The 19,728-nt window shown below is 48.8% G+C and overlaps 1 long non-coding RNA gene across 1 annotated transcript in view; it reads right to left on the bottom strand.

Annotated features, from left to right (window-relative positions):
* LOC134965752 (uncharacterized) overlaps window positions 1-19,728 on the bottom strand; it is a 66,197-nt gene that overhangs the window by 42,764 nt on the left and 3,705 nt on the right. The window contains exon 2 of the long non-coding RNA XR_010188507.1: window positions 2,981-3,606. This is a non-coding gene — a long non-coding RNA (uncharacterized LOC134965752). The remainder of the gene's footprint in view (window positions 1-2,980; window positions 3,607-19,728) is intronic.

Here is a 19,728-nt window from a genome sequence, read left to right as displayed (position 1 = left end):
AGCAATGGCGCACAGCTGCAGTGCTGTGCGCTACCTTATTGAAGACAGGAACGTCTTCTGCCGCCGATTTTTCCGGACCTCTTCGCTCTTCTGGCTCTGTAAGGGGGCCGGCGGCGCGGCTCCGGGACCCATCCAGGCTGAACCTGTGATCGTCCCTCTGGAGCTAATGTCCAGTAGCCAAGAAGCCCAATCCACTCTGCATTCAGGTGAGTTCGCTTCTTCTCCCCTTAGTCCCACGATGCAGTGAGCCTGTTGCCAGCAGGTCTCACTGAAAATAAAAAAACCTATTTTAAACTTTTACTCTAAGCAGCTCTGGAGAGCTACCTAGCATGCACCCTTCTCGGCCGGGCACAAAAATCTAACTGAGGCTTGGAGGAGGGTCATAGGGGGAGGAGCCAGTGCACACCAGCTAGTCAGAAAGCTTTTACTTTTGTGCCCAGTCTCCTGCGGAGCCGCTATTCCCCATGGTCCTTACGGAGTTCCCAGCATCCACTAGGACGTCAGAGAAAAAAAAAAAAAACACGGGTAGGTGGTATACAATTATATATATATATATATATATATATATATATATATATATATATATATATATATATATATATATATATATATATTAAACTGGTGGTGATTAATTAAACTGGTGGTCAGGTCACTGGTCACACTATCAGCAACTTGCAAGTAGTACTCCTAAGCAGACAATCACAATATATACTGGTGGTCAGTGTGGTCACAATGGCAGTGTGGCACTCTGGCAGCAAAAGTGTGCACTGTACGTTAAAATATGTACTCCTGCTCTCAGACTCTAACTGCTCCCCACTGTCTCCCCCACAAGTCAGATATACAGTCACACTATCACTTCAGCAAGTAGTAGTACTCCTCCTAATGCTCCCCAAAATTACTAAAGTAAATACTGTGTCTCTCTCTACTCTAGTCTCACTCTCTTCTCTATAAACGGAGAGGACGCCAGCCACGTCCTCTCCCTATCAATCTCAATGCACGTGTGAAAATGGCGGCGACGCGCGGCTCCTTATATAGAATCCGAGTCTCGCGATATAATCCGAGCCTCGCGAGAATCCGACAGCGGGATGACGTTCGGGCGCGCTCGGGTTAACCGAGCAAGGCGGGAAGATCCGAGTCGCTCGGACCCGTGTAAAAAAACCTGAAGTTCGGGCGGGTTCGGATTCCGAGGAACCGAACCCGCTCATCTCTAGTATAATGCCAATAACTTTTTAGAAATTATCAGTTTTTTATCGGGGGAAACCCACGCTTCGTCACACACCTCATTTAATTCGTCTGATTCAGGAAAAACTACAGGTAGTTTTTTCACACCCCACATAATACCCTTTTTAGTGGTACTTGCAGTATCAGAAATGTTTAACACCTCTCTCATTGCCGTGATCATGTAACGTGTGGCCCTACTGGAAGTCACGTTTGTCTCCTCACCGTCGACACTGGAGTCAGTATCCGTGTCGACGTCAGTATCCACCACCTGAGGTAACGGCCTTTTTAGAGCCCCTGATGGTTTCTGAGACGCCTGGACAGGGACTAGCTGATTAGTCGGCTGTCTCATGTCATCAACCGTCTTTTGTAAGGAGCTGACACTGTCACGTAAATCCTTCCATAAAGCCATCCACTCAGGTGTCGACTCCCTAGGGGGTGACATCTCTATTATAGGCAATTGCTCCGCCTCCACATCATTTTCCTCCTCATACATGTCGACACAAACGTACCGACACACAGCACACGCACAGGGAATGCTCTGATAACAGGACCCCACTAGCCCTTTGGGGAGACAGAGGGAGAGTATGCCAGCACACACCAGAGCGCTATATATAGATATAGGGACAACCTTATATAAGTGTTTCTCCCTTATAGCTGCTGTATTGTTAATAACCCGCCAATTAGTGCCCCCCTCTCTTTTTTACCCTGTTTCTGTAGTGCAGGACTGCAGGGGAGAGTCAGGGAGACGTCCTTCCAGCGGAGCTGTGAGGGAAAATGGCGCCTGTGTGCTGAGGAGATAGGCTCCGCCCCCTTCTCGGCGGCCTTTCTCCCGCTTTTTGTGAAAATCTGGCAGGGGTTAAAATTCATCCATATAGCCGAGGGGCTATATGTGATGTATTTTTAGCCAGCCAAGGTGTTTCTATTGCTGCTCAGGGCGCCCCCCCCTAGCGCCCTGCACCCTCAGTGACCGAAGTGTGAAGTGTGCTGAGAAGCAATGGCGCACAGCTGCAGTGCTGTGCGCTACCTTGCGGAAGACAGGATGTCTTCTGCCGCCGATTTTCCGGACCTCTTCTTGCTTCTGGCTCTGTAAGGGGGCCGGCGGCGCGGCTCTGGGACCGAGCTCCAAGGCTGGGCCTGTGATCGGTCCCTCTGGAGCTAATGGTGTCCAGTAGCCTAAGAAGCCCAATCCACTCTGCACGCAGGTGAGTTCGCTTCTTCTCCCCTTAGTCCCTCGATGCAGTGAGCCTGTTGCCAGCAGGTCTCACTGAAAATAAAAAACCTAAACTAAAACTTTCACTAAGAAGCTCAGGAGAGCCCCTAGTGTGCACCCTTCTCGGCCGGGCACAAAAATCTAACTGAGGCTTGGAGGAGGGTCATAGGGGGAGGAGCCAGTGCACACCAGGTAGTACTAAAGCTTTTACTTTTGTGCCCAGTCTCCTGCGGAGCCGCTATTCCCCATGGTCCTTACAGAGTTCCCAGCATCCACTAGGACGTCAGAGAAATCTATATTATTATTTTATAAGGTCTATCCAGTTTCCAACATGAATGCACAGTGTGAGCCATAACAAACCTAGCCAAATAAGACAATCTTATGTGACCTTTGCATGTATTCATAATTAAATTAGTGTGGAGGGAGATAAGTAGAGAGGAGGGCAAGGTGCAGGAGGAGGAGGACAGAGCAGCAGAGAAGAGAGAGTGGGGGGTGACAGAGCATGGGGTATACTCTCTGTACATATAATTTTTTTTAGCAATTACAAACCTTCAAACAAATCACTTATTGCATTTATCTCTTCCTGACAGAAATCCACCAAGAATCAATTTGGTTTCCAAGCCGGGTTCCATGTTTTGAAAAATTGTAACGCCTCCACGATGCATGAAGATCTTTTCTTTTGGATTACAAAGGCACCAACTACTGCATAACCAATATTATTTCTCACACAGAGGAAAAAAAGTGGCAAGGCATATCGCGTAGTACAATATGTTGCATCCAATAGAGTTATTTGATTGCCGTACTTTAGTAGCATCTCTTTGAGAAATTTGTTCTCCGTCATTGATCTGTAGCAGTATTCGGCCTGCAGTACACGTGTATTTTTTAATCTTCCTGCTGCCATTAATTCAAAATATTTAACAGATTCTCCTGATCTATTGCTGAATTCCGTCCGGCATATTTAGCTTTGCACATAATATTAATGATATCTTTTCTGTTGGGGAAAAAAAAAAGTGTCTCCGTAAACCTGGTGGAGGCCCAGCACCTGGAAATAATTCATGCGACACAAATGAATTCAAGTGTCGCATCTTTTCACTTATTTTGCGTACACCGTCGTCGTGCAAGCTAATAATTTTCTTCTCTACTGCGACGTCTACTTTTTCCTGTAAGTCTGCCATCTGTTAATTAAAATATATTATTTAATTACACATTTTTAGCAACAATATTTAAATAGTGTTAATGTTATAAAAATGCTTTTATACTATTTATAGTGCACCACTACAGTTCCGCATCACCATACAGAAAAAAAAAAAAAAAAGAACAGTAACTAACCAGAGCATAACCGTAAACCAGTAACACCACAATTCTCAGTACACAATACAGCTGTAAAGCCAGGTGTTCAATGAAATTAACAGTTGATTTGAAGCTGTATCCAATAGCAAGGGCTCCTAAAAGCTTACAATATAATGGGAACAAATTGATAACATTAGGAGTGTGCTTCTACTGTATGGGGACCTGTGGGCAGTAAGTAAAAGACAGATGCCCGATGAACGAGGGTGGAATATGCTTCTTTGTTTTACCAAACTTATTGTATTGGGGCTGCTTAGAATAATTTTTGCATTTTGTTTTACCTTGCCACCGAAATAACCGAAACCCGAACCCCAGGGCCTAGCGTTATAACTGGCAGGAAACCTGACCTTCTTGGATTCTGCTTCTGACTCCAGAATATCTGTCAATTCCTTACCAAAGAGAATATTCCCCACAAAAGGCAGAGATTCCAGAACCTTCTTGGATTCTGAATCAGCTTTCCATGTACGTAGCCAAATTGCTCTGCAAGCAGCTACCGTTAAGGCTGACGCTTTGGAAGCAATAATACCCATATCCATTGCTGCTTCTTCTAAGAATACCGCAGCCTGTTTCATATGGGCTATATGAGACTCCTGCTCCCTAGTAGGTGCTGAAAGCCCGTCTTCCAGTACCTCAGCCCATTCAGCTACCGCCTTTGCCATCCAGGCTGAGGCCATAGCCAGCCTTATGACTGCCCCTGACAGAGAAAATGTTTTTCAAAAACCCATCCACTCTTCTGTCTGTGACATCATTTAACGATGTTGATGGTAAAGGCAAAATAGATTTTCGCACTGAACGAATGACGTGCGTATCTACCTTAGGTGGCACTTCTCTTTAAACCGTCTCCAGTCAGAAAAGGGTAATAGGAATCCCATTTTTTTTTAATTCTGTATTTCCTATTGAATGTAGCTCAAGCTTCTTCCATAATTTCCGTCAGCAACTCTGACCCTGGAAGCTCAACCCTAACTGTTTTGGGACGTTTAAACACTGGTGCTTTAGTTTTTACTATTGGCTCTGCTGGATCCTCTAGAGACAGAATAGCCTTCATTGCTCCAATTAACTCAGCCATATCCTCTGAGCTGATACCTTCTACCTGTTCTTCATATGCTGAAGCAGAGTATATAGAGCTATCATCATCTGTAGCCTGTGAATTTGAGGATATATTTACCCTTGGTTTATCAGCTTGTTGATTTGCAGAAGCTGTTGGGGCTATACCATAAGAAGGGAGCTGCATGTATGGGTTAATAGTGTACCCTATTCCTGAGGTTGAAGCTGTAGGGACTAACTTGTCAGCTATACTGGATAAGGTCTGTGCAAACATAGCCCAAGGCGGATCTAACTGCCGTTGAACAGGGATCTGCCTTGCAATCTGCTGAAATGAAAAACATTTGCACATAACCCATCATGTGCCAGATGCGGAGAGGAAAATCCCACCTTGCAGGATAAACATGTTAGGAGTGTTAGTGTTACTGTTAATGTAACCTCGTCACCTTTGCCGCTCTTAGACATGATAAATCTGCTTTTCACAGTATACTACACAATCTGTGACTGTAATCACTTTACTATATTTAAAGTGACATCAATCTGACCACAACCCAAGCATTGAGGCTCAGAAGAAACCGCTGACAAATATACATTAAGTCAGCAATCACACTAGCAGTCACGTTATAAATTAGTCATATGAGCATATAAGTCAACTACGAACACTTCAAAAGTATGAAGGAGTGTTCCATACAGTTATTTAACGTATTCAGACGCATTGCGAAGAAAACCACAGTAAAAGTACACAGGCTCATATGCAATAGGCACTAAAGTTAACTATTCATACTGACAAAAGTAGATAGAATTTTAGTGGTGTATAACCCGTACTCCAGTAGAGTGGGATACAGGGAGACTCACCCCACTTCCAGGGTCGATCAACAAACGCCGAATGGATCCAGACGCTACTAGTGTACACTGACGCTCCGGGAACTTTTAGTGGACATAGACGTTCAGTGAACGCTAGTGCATGCAGATGCAGCGGCCTACGCTGCGACCGAGACCCCTCGTGGTAGCGTCTGAGACAAAAGTGAGGCAACAGTTCATGGCGACAAGGAGAGCGTCTGACTCCCCACCGCTGATATCAACCCTAGGGATCGCAGCCTCATACTAATCCTGGTGCCTTATGATCCCTAAGGCCTAGCTGTTATGCACACCAGTGCCTGCAGGAATGTACTGGTGTCAGAACTGTTATGCACTCCAGTGCCTGCAGGAATGTACTGGTGTTTGAACTGTTATGCACACCAGTGCCTGCAGGAATGTACTGGTGTCTGAACGGATAGGTATGCAAAGCAAATGAACTCACAGACAGACACAGAAGGTGATAGGGTAACAAAATACACACAAAGAGAACAGAGAAGCCCAGAGGCTAAGGAACTGGGTGTCTCCCTAGTATTAGTAATGCTCAGATGGGAAAAGCAAGATGTTGTGTTTTAATACGTAGAGAACCCGAAATGCTGTTGCGAAGGGCAACAGCAAAACCCTAAAGGGTTACCAACGGGTGTGGCAGTAAACTCCTTGGTCAGAGATGGAATGATAGACACAAGGAGAGTCTCCACAATCCTAATTCTCACTTGCAGTGCACAGGTTCAGCTTACTGCCACTAAACTGACACCTGACACCTTGCACAGTGAGACAGGATTTAGGCAGGCAAGTCTTAGAATACAGCCGCAAACTTGCTAAGTTCAGAGTAGTAAAAGAACCCCAGCAAGCTAAACGACTGACTCCAGTCTTACTGCTAGGTCTGGATTGGCAGAGTGTAGTACCAAATCCCCAGGCCTATTTGCAGTAAGCAACAACAAATACAAAGCTACACAGTACTGGCTAACTTTCAGGAACTGACTAACCAACAAAGATTCAGCAGCATCTGCTTAACCTGAGAAGAGCCCTTATAAAGCAGGTGCTGTCCACGCCCCACTCAGACCTCACAGACTGTGGGCACAAAAACCAGCACCGGATCCCCTGCCGTGCACAGAGCCTGTAACCACTGCACAGCAAAAGACCCGAACCGGAGTATCAGCTGCGCTCAGGTTACTCCGCTAGCACTTGTCTCCCGGTTGCCATGACGACGTGGCAGCACAGGGCAGGAGACCCTAACAGTACCCCCCCTCTGACGAGGGGTCAAAGAACCCCTACCACCGGGTTTATCGGGGAACTGCGAGAAGAAAGAGCGTATCAGTCTGGGGGCATGAAGATCACAACTGCGCACCCACGACCGCTCCTCCGGGCCCTACCCCTTCCAGTGCACCAAAAATTACAGCCGACCCCGAACCATCTTGGAGTCAAGAATCCTTTCAACAACAAACTCCCTCTGGCCACGTATCAGAAGAGGGGAAGGTCTTCCACTGGAAGAAGGATTACTAATCGCCCAAAGAACGGGGCAGATCTAACTGAAATGCCACCGGATTGATAACCCTGGTGATCTTATAAGGGCCGATGAACCGGGGGCCTAACTTATGAGATGGCTGTCTCAACTTCAAATTCTTGGTAGACAACCAGACGAAGTCTCCTAATTTGAAGCTGCAGGGTCTTTTCCGCTTATCAAAAACCCTTTTGGTCACTAATGACACAGACACAAGGGCTTTCTTCACTTTCCGCCAAATACCTCTAAGGACCGAAACCACAGAGGAACCACCAGGCGTGGAGTCCAGGGGGTCAAAAGAATTGGCCTTAGGATGATGCCCATACACACAAAGGAAGGGAGAGATCCCTGTAGCAGAGTGAGCCGCGTTGTTATAGGCAAACTCCGCCATGGACAGATGAGCAACCCAGTCAGTCTGACACTTGGGAGACATAACACCTGAGGAACTGCTCCAAGGACTGGTTCACCCTTTCAGTCTGCCCATTAGACTGCGGATGGTAGCCTGACGACAAGCTGACAGAAATCTGGAGATCGGAACAAAATGCCCTCCAGAATTTGGCCACAAACTGGGATCCGCGGTCAGAGACCACATCAAGTGGCAACCCGTGGAGACGCACAACATGCAGCATAAATAATTCAGACAGGCGTCTGGCCGATGGCAGCCCAACCAGTGGAACGAAGTGCGCCATCTTCGAAAACCTGTCAACGACAACCCAGATGGCTGTCATCCCCGAGGATTTGGGCAAGTCCACCACAAAATCCATTGAAATGTGGGTCCATGGCTTAGATGGGATAGAGAGTGGATGTAATGGGCCAACAGGAACCCCTCTAGGAGTCTTATTTCGGGCACAGATGTCACATGCCCGAACCCACTGATCCACATCCTTAGCCACCGAGGGCCACCACACCGCCCTAGATAGCAACTCCCGAGTTCTGGCAATACCCGGGTGACCTGCCGACTTCTTGGCATGGAATTCCAGGAACACTCGCTGTCTTAACCTAGGAGGCACAAACAAAAGACCTACCGGAAGGTCTGGAGGAGCCTGCTCCTGTGCTCTAAGGACTAATGATAAGAGGTCCTGGGTAATGCCCACTTTAATACATGATGGGGACACAATGGGCAACGGCTCCTCGGTGGTCTCCTGGATTGGAGCAAAACTCCGCGAGAGCGCATCAGCCTTGATGTTTTTTGACCCAGGGCGATATGTTATCAAAAAATTAAAGCGAGCAAAAAACAAAGCCCATCGTGCCTGCCCGGCATTGAGACGCTTCGCTGACTCAAAATATGCCAGATTCTTATGGTCGGTGAGAATTGAGACCACAAACTTAGCCCCCTCAAGCCAGTGTCTCCACTCCTCGAGTGCATCCTTAATAGCCAACAATTCCCGGTTACCCACGTCATAATTCATCTCGGCAGGCGAAAATTTACGGGAAAAGCAAGCACAGGGATGAAGGCGATTATCAGACACTCCCATCTGAGAAAGCACTGCCCCAATACCCATCTCAGAGGCATCCACCTCCACCACAAAAGGACGCTCTGGATCTGGGTGTCGCAGCACCTTGGCCGATACAAATGCCCTTTTGAGACGGGCAAAAGCCGCTTTAGCCTCACAAGACCAGTGAGCAACATCCGCCCCTTTCTTAGTGAGTGCCACCAAAGGCGCCACTATAGACGAAAATCCAGCGATAAATCGTCTATAAAAATTTGCAAAGCCCAGGAAACGCTGAAGCGCCTTCAAACTAGTGGGCTGCACCCAATCCAGGACTGCCTGTACCTTGGAACCCTCCATTTGGAAACCTTCTGGGGAGATAATATATCCTAGAAATGCGATTTGCTGAACTTCAAATTCGCACTTCTCCAGCTTCGCCCCAAGCCGGTGGTCTCTGAGTTTCTGGAGGACTAAGCGTACATGCTTCCGATGTTCCTCCAGGGAATGGGAGAAGACTAGGATGTCATCTAAGTATACAACTAAGAATCTATCCAAATATTCCCTGAGCACATCATTCATGAAATCCTGGAAGACTGCCGGGGCATTACAGAGCCCAAAAGGCATCACCAAATATTCATAATGCCCTGAGTGGGTATTAAAGGCAGTCTTCCATTCATCCCCCTCTCTTATTCGGATTAGATTGTACGCACCGCGTAGGTCAATCTTAGAAAAAATGGTGGCAGTACGAAGCTGGTCAAACAAGACCGAAATGAGAGGCAGTGGGTATGAGTTTTTAATCGTGATACGGTTCAATTCCCTGAAGTCGATGCAGGGTCGCAACGAACAGTCCTTTTTACCCACGAAGAAGAACCCCGACCCAACTGGAGACTGTGAAGGTCTGATAAATCCCTTAGCCAAGTTCTCCTGAATGTACTCTGCCATAGCCGGAGTCTCAGGACGTGACAGGGAGTACAACCTGCTCTTGGGAAGCTTAGCATTTGGCAACAAATCAATGGCACAGTCATAGGGGCGATGGGGAGGTAGTACCTCTGCAATTTTTTTGGAGAACACGTCCGCAAAATCTGCATAACACCCTGGCAAACTTAGCTGCGAGAGCCTGACTGGAAGGCTCAAGCAACTCCTGAAACAATCAGTACCCCAACTAAGAATCTCCCCAGAGACCCAGTCAAATTGAGGATTGTGGGCCCTTAACCAGGGTAACCCCAACACCAATGGGGCAAAAGTACAGACAGTCACATAAAAGGACAATTTTTCAGAGTGTGTGGCTCCAATAAACAAAGAAATCTGGCTAGTGCAAGAGGTAATTTTACCTTGGGATAATGGTTCCCCGTTTAACCCGCAAATCTCAATTTCCGATGCCAAGGGTACTAAGGGAACAGAGTGTTTCAGGGCGAATTGGCGGTCCATAAAAACCCCGTCGGCCCCACTGTCCACAAAGGCCTCAGTCTTGACAGTTTGACCGAGGATCTTCAAGGTCACCGGAATGATAAAAGTCTTCTTGGGAAATTCTGACTTCTGGCCTGACAGGATATTTCCCATCACCCTCAGGCCCTGAAGTTTTCCGGCTTTTCTGGGCATGATACTACCACATGACCTTTATTCCCACAGTACAAACACAACCCCTGCTGTCTCCTCCGCGTCTTCTCACGCGAGGAGAGGCGATTAGCCCCAATCTGCATAGGCTCCTCGGAAAATTTCTCAGAGTCTGAGGTTCCCTTGGGAAAGAAGGAAACCTCAGTCTCCCTTTCAAGCCTACGCTCTCTCAGCCGTCTATCCACCCGGATGGATAACTGCATGAGCTGATCCAAGCTATCAGGCAAGGGATATTGTACCAGTTGGTCCTTTATCTGGTTAGAAAGACCTCTTCGGTACTGGTGTCTCAGGGCTGGGTCATTCCACTGGGTATCATGGGCCAACCTCCGAAACTCTGTACAGTAAACCTCAACTGGCCTTCGCCCTTGCTTAAGGATCGAAATCTGAGCCTCGGCTGAGGCCGTCTTGTCAGGGTCATCATACAACATGCCCAGTGCCGTAAAAAAACACTTTTAAGCGACGGACAGTCAGGCTGCAACCCATATGCCCAGACCTGTGGGTCTCCTTGTAGCAAGGAAATCACTATGCCCACCCGCTGAATCTCCGACCCAGAAGACTGAGGCCTAAGCCGGAAGTATAGCTTGCAGCTCTCCTTGAAACAAAAGAACTGCGAGCGATCTCCAGAAAAACGATCCGGGAGATTTACTTTCGGCTCCTTAACCCCTGAAGGTGCTGCTGCTGCGGGAGCTCCGCCAGCGGCCTGGGAGGTGTGCATTTTAATGGACAAATCATTAAATTGTCGAGTCAGGACCTGCACCTGATCGACCACCTGTTGCAACGTATTTTGAGGGGTATGCTCCATATTCCCACAAAATTTCAACAGGAGTATTAGGCTGCTGAATATGTTATGCACACCAGTGCCTGCAGGAATGTACTGGTGTCAGAACTGTTATGCACTCCAGTGCCTGCAGGAATGTACTGGTGTTTGAACTGTTATGCACACCAGTGCCTGCAGGAATGTACTGGTGTCTAAACGGATAGGTATGCAAAGCAAATGAACTCACAGACAGACACAGAAGGTGATAGGGTAACAAAATACACACAAAGTGAACAGAGAAGCCCAGAGGCTAAGGAACTGGGTGTCTCCCTAGTATTAGTAATGCTCAGATGGGAAAAGCAAGATGTTGTGTTTTAATACGTAGAGAACCCGAAATGCTGTTGCTAAGGGCAACAGCAAAACCCTAAAGGGTTACCAACGGGTGTGGCAGTAAACTCCTTGGTCAGAGATGGAATGATAGACACAAGGAGAGTCTCCACAATCCCAATTCTCACTTGCAGTGCACAGGTTCACCTTACTGCCACTAAACTGACACCTGACACCTTGCACAGTGAGACAGGATTTAGGCAGGCAAGTCTTAGAATACAGCCGCAAACTTGCCAAGTTCACAGAGTAGTAAAAGAACCCCAGCAACCTAAACGACTGACTCCAGTCTTACTGCTAGGTCTGGATTGGCAGAGTGTAGTACCAAATCCCCAGGCCTATTTGCAGTAAGCAACAACAAATACAAAGCTACACAGTACTGGCTAACTTTCAGGAACTGACTAACCAACAAAGATTCAGCAGCATCTGCTTAACCTGAGAAGAGGCCTTATAAAGCAGGTGCTGTCCACGCCCCACTCAGACCTCACAGACTGTGGGCACAAAAACCAGCACCGGATCCCCTGCCGTGCACAGAGCCTGTAACCACTGCACAGCAAAAGACCCGAACCGGAGTATCAGCTGCGCTCAGGTTACTCCGCTAGCACTTGTCTCCCGGTTGCCATGACGACGTGGCAGCACAGGGCAGGAGACCCTAACACTAGCGCTGGAGCACCTGTGGTGGCGGTGCGCCAGTTACTGTTTGATAGTCTCCACCCAATACAGTGCGGCTGTGTCCGTATTTCCCTTCTAGGCGGAACCGATGCCTTACCTTCTCCCTGTGCTCCGGCCACAGCCTGGTAACGTCTGCTGGACCTGCTAGTTTATCCGACACAGACGCCCGTCGAGACAGCACTTGTACCGTGGGTAAGCGTTGTTGCGACCCGGCGGAGAGTTGTTGGAGCGACTCTTTCCGATATGCGTGTAAGACGCTATTAGGTAAGATCACTCAAAAACAATGTAGTAAGGCTATAAAAATAAAATAAGAAAGCTGTGACCATGGTCCGGCTCCTGCCGCACCAAACAAAAAACTGATTTGCCTGAGCCAGTGGGCGGGGATACATGGACGAGCCCGTTACATCCTGGGAGGACTGAAAGCTTGTGATCGTTTGGTGCCAATCAGCTGTCGCTCCATCATATCCCATTGTTATCCTGTGGATAACCTGTGGACCCTGCCGGAGAAACTACACATCCCAGCATGCCCTGACACAGCTTTAACATTCTCTGATAATACGGTGTCCGGGCATGCTGGGATAATAGGATTTTGGTTACCTACCGGTAAATCCTTTTCTCGTAGTCCGTAGAGGATGCTCGGGTCCACATTAGTACCATGGGGTATAGACGGGTCCACCAGGAGCCATTGGCACTTTAAGAGTTTGAGAGTGTGGACTAGCTCCTCCCTCTATGCCCCTCCTACCAGACTCAGTCTAGAAACTGTGCCTGAGACTACATACTTCGAGAGAAGGACTTAACACAGATAGTGGTGAGATTCATACCAGCTCACACATACAAGGCACGTCAAGACAACTAGCTTGAACTAATCCAGCAACCACTGAAACATTACTTACCAAGCAACACTGCAGCACTCAACTAAAACGAAGTTGTACTGAACCAGATAACCACAGCAGGAAAACGAAGCGCTGGGCGGGCACCCAGCATCCTCTACGGACTACGAGAAAAGGATTTACCGGTAGGTAACCAAAATCCTATTTTCTCTTACGTCCTAGAGGATGCTGGGGTCCACATTAGTACCATGGGGATGTACCAAAGCTCCCAGAATGGGAGGGAGAGCGCGGAGGCTCCTGCAGAACTGATTGACTGAACTTCAGATCATCAGAGCCCAAAGTATCGAACTTGTAGAACTTAGCAAACGTGTTCGACCCAGACCAAGTTGCAGCTCGGCAAAGTCTTAATGCCGAGACACCCCCCGGGCAGCTGCCCAGGAAGACCCCACCTTACGAGTAGAGTGGGCCTTGACAGATTTTGGACACTGCAATCCTGCCGTAGAATAAGCATGCTGGATAGTGAACCTGATCCAGCGCGATATCGACTGCTTAGAAGCAGGACACCCAATTTTCTTGAGATCATATAGGACAAACAGGGTCCGACTTCCTGTGACGAGAAGTTCTCTTCACATAAATCTTCAGAGCCCTTATGACAGCCAAGGACTTTGAAGTAATAGAGGAGTCAGTAGCCACTGGCACTGATATGAAATGCCGACACAACCTTCGGAAGAAACTGATGGCGTGTCCGTAGCTCATCTCTATCTTCGTGGAAGATCAAGTAAGGGCTTTTACAGGACAAAGCCCCCATCTCTGACACCCGCCTAGCAGAAGCTAAGGCCAACAAAGTGACCCCAAGTAAGAAATTTGAGCTCCACCACCTGTAGAGGCTCAAACCAATCCGACTGGAGGAACTGCAACACCACGTTAAGGTCCCAAGGCGCCGTAGGCGGTACAAAGGGAGGTTGAATGTGCAGAACTCCCTTCAAAAAGGTCTGAACCTCAGGGAGGGAAACTTCTTGAATTCACACCAAGAGACATATTTCTTCCAAATACGATGGTAATGTTTAGATGTTACCCCTTTCCTAGCCTGTATGAGGGTAGGAATAACTTTCTTCGGAATGCCTTTCCGAGCCAGAATCAGGCGCTCAACTTCCATGCCGTCAAACGTAGCCGCGGTAAGTCTTGATAGGCGAACAGCCCCTGCTGTAGCAGGTCCTCCCGAAGAGGAAGAGGCCTCGGATCTTCTTGCAGCAGATTCAGAAGGTCCGCATACAAAGCCCTTCTTGGCCTGTCTGGGGCAATGAGGATCGCTTGAACCCTTGTTCTCCTTATGAGTTTTAGGATTCTTGGAATGAGAGGAAGTGGAGGGAACACGTACACTGACTGGATACCCACGGAGACACCAGGGCGTCCACAGCCACCACCTGCGGGTCCCTCGACCTGGAACAATACCTCAGAAGCTTCTTGTTGAGACGAGAGTCCATCATGTCTATTTGCGGTAAGCTCCAAAGATCCGCTATGTGTGAACACGTCTGGATGGAGTCCCCACTCTCCTGGAAGGAGATAGTGTCTGCTGAGGAAGTCTGATACCCAGTTGTCAACTCCCAGAATGAAGATGGCTGACAGCGCAAACGCGTGCTTTTCTGTCCAGAGGAGTATTCTTGTCACCGCTGACATCGCCGCTCTGCTCTTCGTTCCGCCCTGTCGGTTTATGTAAGCCACTGTTATGTTGTCCGACTGTACTTGAATGGCCAGATTCCTTAGAAGAGGGGCCGCCTGAAGACCATTGTAGACGGCTCTTAGTTCCAGAATGTTGATGGGCAGGCTTCCAGGCTTGACCACCTTCCCTGGAAGGTTACTCCTTGAGTGACCGCTCCCCAACCCTTGAGGCTCGCATCCGTTGTTAGCAGGACCCAGTCCTGAATCCCGAACCGGCGGCCTTCCAGGAGGTGAGGCAGTTGAAGCCACCAGGAGTGAAATCCTTGCCTTTGGTGACAGACAAATTCTCTGGTGCATGTGGAGGTGAAATCCCGACCACTTGTCCAGGAGATCCAGTTGTAAGGTCCGAGCATGGAATCTCCCGTACTGGAGAGCCTCATAAGAGGCCACCATCTTTCCCAATAGGCGGATGCATTGATAAACTGATACCCGGGGTGGTTTTAGGACCTCCCGAGCCATGGCTTGTATCACCAACGCCTTGTCCTGTGGAAGAAACACCCGCTGCACTTCCGTATCCAGGATCATTCCCAGAAATGACAAATCTCTGGGTAGGTTTCAAATGTGACTTTGGAAAGTTCAGAATCCAACCGTGACTCTGGAGCAGTCGCGTTGTGAGAACAATGGACTGTAGTAGTGTCTCCTTGGACGACGCCTTTATCAGATCGTCCAGATATGGAATGATGTTCACACCCTGTTTGCGGAGCAGTATCATTACTTCCGCCATCACCTTGGTAAATACCCTCGGTGCTGTGGAGAGTCCGAATGGCAGGGCCTGGAACTGATAATGACAGTGCAGCAATGCGAAACGGAGATAAGCCTGATGCGGCAGCCAGATCGGAATGTGAAGGTACGCATCCTTGATATCTAGTGACACTAGGAATTCCCCCTCTTCCAGACCTGATATCACCGCCCTGAAAGACTCCATCTTGAACTCCTTTAGAAAGGGGTTCAATGATTTTAGGTTCAGAATGGGCCTGACCGAACCATCCGGTTTCGCTACCACGACAAGGTTCGAATAGTAACCTTTGGTCAGCATGTGAGGTGGGACTGGCACAATAACCTGTGCCTCCACCAGCTTTTGGACAAAGTCTTGAAGAATAGTGCTGTCCTCCAACAGAGTTGGTAAGCCTGACTTGAAAAAGCGGTGCGGAGGGAGACTTTGAAATTCCAGCCTGTATCCCTGGGACACTATCTATTACCCAGGAATCCAGGCCGGACGATACCCAGACATGACTGAAATGTCTGAGTCTCGCTCCCACAGGCCCCACCACCGGGCCGTGCAGTCCACCGTCATGCGGAGGACTTTGGGGTACCTGACGCCAGCTTTTGTTCCTGGGAACCTGCAGCGGCAGGTTTCTTGGACTTAACCCGACCTCCCCTAATGAAGGTATTGGAAGTCCTGGCCTTTCTAGGCTTGTTAGGCCGAAAGGACTGCGGTGCAGCTGAGGAGAATGATTTCTTCGGCGCAGGAGCTGCAGAGGGAAGAAACGGAGACTTACCCGCCATAACGGTGGAGATCCACGCATCTAGAGCTTCCGCAAAGAGAGCCTGACCTGTATAGGGCAGGGACTCCACACTCCTTCTGGATTCCGCGTCGGCCGACCACTGGCGCAGCCAAAGTCCCCGACGAGCTGAAACAGACATGGAAGAAATTCCTGCAGCCATGGAACCCAGGTCTTTCAAGGAGTCTATCATGAAACCCACAGAATCATGTATGTTGCGTAAATAAAATGCAACATCATCCCTATCCATCGTATCCAAATCCTCAAGTAAGGTAGCCGACCACTTCACGATTGCTTTTGCAATCCATGCACTAGCAATAGTGGGATGTAATATAGCCCCAGAAGCAGTATACATTGATTTAAGCGTGTTATCAATCTTTCTATCTACCGGCTCCTTTAAGGTGGTAGATCCTGGAACAGGCAAAACCACCTTTTTTGAGAGTCTGGACACAGATGCATCAACAATCGGAGGGTTTTCCCATTTTTTCCTGTCCTCTTCAGGGAAAGGAAAAGCTACCAGAACCCTTTTTGGGATCTGAAATTTCTTTTCAGGGTTTACCCATGCTTTTTCAAAAATAGCGTTCAACTCGCAGGGAAGGTTAGCGAGGCTTTTTTATTTTCTGTGAAAAAAGCCTCCTCAACCTGCTCAGGTGTGGTATCAGTAACATTTAACACATAGCCTCTATCAACAATTGCACCCCCTTTGCATGAGATGCAGACCCCCTTAACACATCCTCTTCACCATCTGTAGTGTCAGTATCGGTATCGTCTTGTGTTACCTGCACAAGCGCACGTTTGTGGCGGTATATAGCGGGGTGTCCCAAGGGAACCAGACAAGGGCCATTCAGCCATAGAGGTCTGCAATAGCTGGGTTGCAGACTCATTACTAGCAACCCTGTCAGAAATCTGAGAAATCCAAGTCTTGATAGAGGAAAACCACTCTGGTTCCCTTGCTGGAATCTGTGCTAAACCAGTGCTAACCTGATTACATGGAATGGGATCATCCTGGGAGGATAAATCCTCTGCAGTATATGACACTGTGTCCCTGGACATTGCTACAGGAGACAATCAAACACTACACACACACGTGGGGGCAGACAGTGTCCCCCCCCAAGAATGGCAAGAGAGAGACATCAGAGCCAACCCACACACAGCGCTTTTTAGCAAGGAGAAACTCCTTATCAGCGCTGACTGTGCTAAAAATAATAGGACACAGTGTCAAATAACAGCCTCCCCTCCCTTCTACAACCCCCTGGTACATTGTACAGATAGCTGGAGTTGCTGTTGAGGGAGCTGTTCTTCCTCTCAGTGCTGTGCAGGCAGGAAAATGGCGCTGGAACGCTGCAGGGTCCGCTCTGAGAAGCTCCGCCCCCTTAATGGTGCGGTCTTCCCGCTCTTCAGAAGTTTAAACTGGCCTGAGGAGTTTTGCTGGCTGAGATCCCTGTACCCAGACAGGCTTGCTGACCAGTGTGGTGTGTAAGCGCTGGCCCAGGGCGCCCCTCACTATGTGCCTCTGGTACCATCCAGGAGCTTCCCCATTGCCACCACCTTCACACTGGCCCCCCACTTGCTAGGGAAGGGGGGGGGGGGGGGGGTCGGTGACTAACTCACCACTCACTTCAGCTCTGTAAGGGGTCGGCTGCATGCTGCTGGGGCGATTGGTTCCCCTGTGGCGGAGACCGATCAGACCCCTCTGGAGCTCAGTGTCCAGTCAGCGGCTCAGACCCCGCAGGGCGGTCACTGCTTTCCCCCTTAGTCCCTCGCTGCAGGCAGGCTGTTGACAACAGCCTCCTGTAAAAAAACAAACTCACTTAAAACTTTTCCAGGAAAGCTCAGTAGAGCTCCCCTAGCTGTGACCGGCTCCTCCGGGCACATTTTCTAAACTGAGTCTGGTAGGAGGGGCATAGAGGGAGGAGCCAGCCCACACTCTCAAACTCTTAAAGTGCCAATGGCTCCTGGTGGACCCGCCTATACCCCATGTTACTAATGTGGACCCCAGCATCCTCTAGGACGCAAGAGAAATGTAGTTTCACAACCGCTGGAGGGCCACAGTTTGTACATGCCTGGCTTACATTGATCAGTGTGTATCAAGGACTGGGCCCTCCCCTAGTCGACTACGACAGTTGCTTGGTTTGATGTGCTGCATATCAAACCAGGCGTCTGTTGCTAGCATCCTTGTTTATGTTAACGAAGGACGGAACATGGTTGTTCCATCCTTCATTAAAATATATCCAGCGTACGGGCAATTCAAAATGATGGGAATCCGTTACTATGTTGGAACGAATCCTTGTCGCTCCAGTGTATACCCAGCCTTACACCCAAATGAAATATCAGCCTGTCATAAGCAGGCAAATACTAACTGCAATACTTCTGCATGTCTTTCTTTATTACTGTGCGAGTGGCGGTGGGAGAGGTTTCCCCACATAATTTGTAACCAGCATTTGTGCTTTCATCACCTGAAGGGGGAGAGGGAGCTGCGACAATGCAGGGTCCCCCCCCACCCCCATGTTGGGGGAACAAGGACATGTTGGGAACTGTAGCTCAAAAAAAAAAAAAAAAAAAAAGTCATTATAGTAGTTTAACTTTTTCATTCCCATACTCACCATTGGGCCTTATTTGCATGCTGGGGCCCACACAGCTGCAAGTGCCCACCAGGGACGCTTTTGCAGTGTAATTACAGCCGCATTGCTGATTTGTGTAAGCCCCCTGCCTCAGCGGCCAGGCTGCGAAGGCTGACACAGCTCACCCATTTTTTCGGTCACAGCAGTAGCGTGTGACATCACGCGGATACACCGAGCCCACAACAGTTTGTCAACCCAGCCGATCAACACAGATTCTACACCACCAGAACACCGCACCGTTCCGTAAGAACCTCTGCTTGTCAATCAGGCAGAGGTGTTTTGCGTCAATGCGATGCAATGGCATTCTCCAGGCCGTGCGCTGCAGAACGGACATGCACAGGAGCTGCGATCACGTGAAAATGCAGTGGCATCGCATTAGCCATCCAACATGAATAAGGCTCTTGAGGTATGCGAGAAGAACCCAGGGGCAATTGTCTACAGGGCTTCTTTTACACCAGGGTGGGGGGTACACATTAAGGCTTGGTTCCTCAAGGAAAGCCACACTGGGGGAGTGTGGAATCATGGTGGTGGTAGTAAGGGGGACACACTATGCTGCGGGTATCGCCTCTATGTTCCCAGTAATCCAGTCTGGATGTACAATGTGCTGGGAGGACACCCACATCTCCAACCATGGTGGTCATTCAGAGTTCATCGCTCGCTAGCAGTTTTTAGCAGCCGTGCAAACGCATTGCCGCCGCCCACTGGGGAGTGTATTTTTGCTTTGCAGAAGTGAGAACGCCTGTGCAGCAGAGCTCCTGCAAAATCATTTTGTGCAAAACAAGACCAGCCCTGTAGTCACTCTTCGTGTGCGTTGATTCTAACGTTGGAGGGTTGGCTTTTGACGTCATACACCCGCCCAGCCACGCCTGCATCTTGTACGTCACGCCTGTGTTTTTTCCAAACACTCCCAGAAAACGATCAGTTGCCACCCAGAAACGCCCCCTTCCTGTCAATCTTCTTGCGGTCGGCTGTGCGACTGAAAGCTTCGCTAGAACCTGTGCACCACCACGATGCTCGTTGTACC

The sequence above is a fragment of the Pseudophryne corroboree genome, chromosome 10, assembly GCF_028390025.1.
Source record: "Pseudophryne corroboree isolate aPseCor3 chromosome 10, aPseCor3.hap2, whole genome shotgun sequence".
Classification (NCBI taxonomy): Eukaryota; Metazoa; Chordata; class Amphibia; order Anura; family Myobatrachidae; genus Pseudophryne; species Pseudophryne corroboree.
This window is presented reverse-complemented; position numbering and strand designations above follow the sequence as displayed.